Below are 4235 nucleotides of genomic sequence, written 5' to 3' on the forward strand. Positions count from 1 at the left end.
AAGATTGTGGCTAGATTTAGATGAAAACTCTTAGTAGATCTCTTTATCTAAGCATAATCATAGTCGATTATTCATCATTCATCGAATCGTTTGATTTTTCTAGCTCAAACATGTCCGATCTCTCCAACTTGAAGCTCGTCAAATCTCTCCAATTTGGATTTTAGCTCAACAAACCCTCTATCCTAAGGCATCTTTGATTCTTTTTTTATGATAATATATAATTAACATCTATAACTGCAAGTTTGTAACTGATAAACAAATTCACGATCAGTTTGATCAAATGAGCAAGATGCTTGTTTGAGCTTGACGAAAGCTCAACCTAGCTCTAGCATGGTCAAGCAAGCTATGAAATGAGTTAAAATCTTTCAAGTCTAGTTTCTATTTTTTTATATCTAGAGCTAGTTGACATGTGAAATCTTAACAATTGCAAGAATGAACTTAGAGAATAAAGCTTGAATCGGACTGATGAACAATTTTATTTATTTAGTTATTCAGGAAGAATGAGAGAGTATACTATTTTTTCCTATACGAAGCAAGTACGAGAATAATCTAAGTATTTAAATATCTGAATAGATAAAATTAAAATTAAAATTTTTGCATATAAATTCTCCTAAATATATAAAATTATGTAAATACCCTTGCAAAGCTATTGTTTATATGTATACCCTTATAAATATTTTTTTTTTATATGTCTATCAATTAAGGATGTTTCAGTCATTTAAATTAGAAATTGTTAATTTCTTAATAGCATTAGATAATGTAGATATACATATAAGAGAAAAGAAACAAGAAGGATATGCATGCAAAAATAAGTATCTTGTAAGGGCATACATATAAATATAAATTTTAGAAAGATATTCACATAAATTACAATAGTTAAAAGGGTATCTATGCAACAAAAAAAAAAACCCCTTAATTATTCTTAAAGGGTTGGGACAAGGTTTTCAAATCTCAATATATTAGTTATCTAAGTGGCAAAGACCATGATGAACCGCAATCTTGGATTTTGAAATTTATTAGTTTTAAAATTTATTTAAGAAAAAAATGATTGAAAAATACAGATTACATGAAATATTATGCCGGGCAGTATGTCTGATTTTATCATTTTGTCTTGATTGAGATTATAGGAACAAGATTTTAACACACATCACGTCAAGAAATGTCTATCATTATAAACGAAGCCTCCAAAATCCGGAATGGACATGGACATCTGATTAAACCCTGTCATGGAATGTTCTAGCTAGACTACTTATGGTACATTTTTGGATCTAAATCATTCATATTAAGGTTATGGACATCTGATATAATCATGTTATGGAATTTTCTAGACTACTTATGGTGCATTTTTGGATCTAAATCAATCATATCAAGGTTCAAGGAGACATAATAGGAAAGTCTATCAAGCATTTGCTTCCACTATGAATGGCACTTAAACCAGAAACATCTCTCTTAAGCTCATATAAATGATGATTGCTGGTTGGGAAGGAAAATAGCAAAAAAATAATAATAATAACGTCGCCTGAGAGATTCGAACTCTCGCGGGGAAACCCCATGTACTTAGCAGGCACACGCCTTAACCACTCGGCCAAAGCGACTTTGATCTGGGTTTTTTCAGAACGTAAATATATTAAATAAATTTCGGATGCAACAACACACATTGCTCCGGGGCCTTCCACGTTAAGCATGACGTGCTTCGACCTTTTTCAAAGCAACGACAGTTGAAACACAGGGAATTTCGGAACTTATAAGAAGTTGCTAAGATACATCAATTTGAACTTGGAGCTTCAAACATGTGAAATGCAAGTGAAGGAAAGCAAAGCCTTGGTGCTTGCACTTCCACTTGATGCTACACTTGTTCTGTTTATATTTCTTGAGCAAAAAGCTAAATTAAGATATATTATTAGTGAAAGAAGAAATGTATACAAAATTTCCCTCTAGGTGGTGAAACTTATCTATGTATTTATTTACCTATGCTATTATACAGCACAAACTACCGCGATCGTGACCGACTGTCACTGTTTTTCGATGGCTTCCATTTCCTCCGTCCCCGCGCTACTATGTCACATTTTAACCATGAAATCAAAGATTCACATCTTTCTTATAACATTTACTTATTATTTATTTATATTTTTCTATTGACATTCTAGTTCGTGCAATGTAATAACAATTATGTCTTCCACTTTAGCGGTAACAGGTATACGTGCATTTAAAAAATCTACCGGCTGTTTGGCTTCTTCTAATAAAACTGTGAAAGTAACGCAGATGTTACTATCCAATTATTGCACCTTCATTTTGGCTGGTACAAGGTTGTTAATGTGGAACATCAGTAGGTGTTTTTCCCTGTGATAAGGCCCACTTGTACACCTCTCTCTCTCTCTCTCTCTCTCTCTATGTGTATGTAAGTTGACTTGAAATTTACAAGTTCTAATCCCTTGTGACCTCACAAAATTGATACCATGCTAGGGAAGAAATTAAAGATCAAACTAACCACCTATTAAGAGGGTACCAAATTTTATCATGTTTTTGTCAAAAAATTTTGACCGTATAACAATGATCTGTAGTTATATCTAAAGAGGTTTAAGCCACTTTTCCTTCTTTACATTGTCTTTTGATTGGGCATGTTTGAGCACCAAGATATCTTTTAAGGAATTGCTTATGTTCCTCGAGCTAAGATTTTTCACTATCGTGAGTCTAGAATTTGAGTTACCTTCCTGAATTAACTTGGAATGACTTTGCCATGGCACATGATGGACTAACAGATGATTGCAGCAAAATATACATGTTTGATAATAGGTGATAACTGGGCCAAATTTTGGATCGTGCAAACTCATAAATTTTTATTAACCTTGTTGATATCATTACGGTATCAAACTTACAATCTACCTATCCACTAGCTGCAGTTGAGGGGTTCAAAGTTAATACATGCTTTACAACTGTTCATCAGTCATGCATCTATCAAATATAGATAACCAAAAGGAAATAGAATGTGGTTTGACCATCGGCATATACCTTGTTCGATCATCAATATTGATCCATGTAGAGACTCACTAATGTAAGAAGAGTGAATTGAGATTTACCCTTTGGATTAATCACCATTTTACATTCAATCCCCATTGAATATAATCTACTATACTGAAACTACTTGTATATAAAAAAATTATATGATTTGAAAATCTGCAGTTTATGCATGAAGTAGTCAAAAATTAGATAAACTAAATAAAATTGAATTAGATATATTTTTTAATCACTTAATGAATAGGTTAGGGATCTTCAAATCATATGATTTTTGGTGTGTAGGTAATTTTGAGATAGTAAATCACATCCAACAATTTGGATCATCGATATAGGACCTCATTATTCAGTTTTGATCTGATCGGATATATATGAGACCAAGTCCAGTCAACCTTATCCAAGTTTGCCCTTATATATATATAGAGAGAGAGATTGATTAGACTCTAATTAATCGGATTTTAGCCAAAATCTGGTTGGATCCTCATCCATTGGATCGGCATGCATCCCAAAGCAAGGGGAAGGGCTAACGGAGGGCGTGGGTTACCGTCTGCTGACATGAAGTGGTTTAGGAAAAAACAAAGCAGAGGCCTACTCTGCTTTGAATGGGACGGGATACGAGAGGATGGGTGCCCCTCTTCCCGTCTCTTCTCCCTCTCTCTTCCTTTCGAAACCTATTTCCACCCATGTGTCCCATTTCTCCCGTCTCTCTCCAAATCCATTTTGCATGCCTCCTTTATTTTTCTCCTCTCTTCTTCTATCTCCCCGGCCATCATCCTTGTCTCCTCCGAAACCACCCCCCCCCCCCGCAGGCTCTATCTTTCGGTCCCCTTCTTCGAATGAAGGCCATGCATGCCTATTTTTTTCCATCTCTTTTCCTCTTCAGAATATGATGCCGCTGTTGTAGAAAAAAAGAAATTCTTTATTAATGGGAATTGGAGAAGAGATGAGAGGACAAGTAGAATATCACATTGCAAAAAAAGAAATTCTTCCCTCTCTCTCATCAGCAAAATACATTTCTTCTTTCCTTTCTCCCTCTGTTTCTCTCTGAAAGGAACTTCTTCCCCATCTTTGTTTGATATAAACACCTCCTAGCTCTCTTTCGCCATCGCAAACACGTGGCCGGCTTGCTCTTTCCATCACAAACACATCGCCGGCTGTCTGTCATAAAAATGTTGCCGGTTCTCTCGAGTGCAATGCATGGGTGAAGTCTCTCATTGTTTGAT

At 34.9% G+C, this 4235-nt stretch overlaps 1 non-coding gene across 1 annotated transcript; it reads right to left on the bottom strand.

Annotated features, from left to right (window-relative positions):
- Positions 1 to 1513: 1513 nt before the first annotated feature.
- TRNAS-GCU (transfer RNA serine (anticodon GCU)) lies at positions 1514 to 1595 on the bottom strand. Its single transcript has one exon. It is a non-coding gene; the product is annotated as a tRNA-Ser (tRNA).
- Between the last annotated feature and the right edge of the window lie 2640 nt (positions 1596 to 4235).

The sequence above is a fragment of the Elaeis guineensis genome, chromosome 12, assembly GCF_000442705.2.
Source record: "Elaeis guineensis isolate ETL-2024a chromosome 12, EG11, whole genome shotgun sequence".
NCBI lineage: Eukaryota > Viridiplantae > Streptophyta > Magnoliopsida > Arecales > Arecaceae > Elaeis > Elaeis guineensis.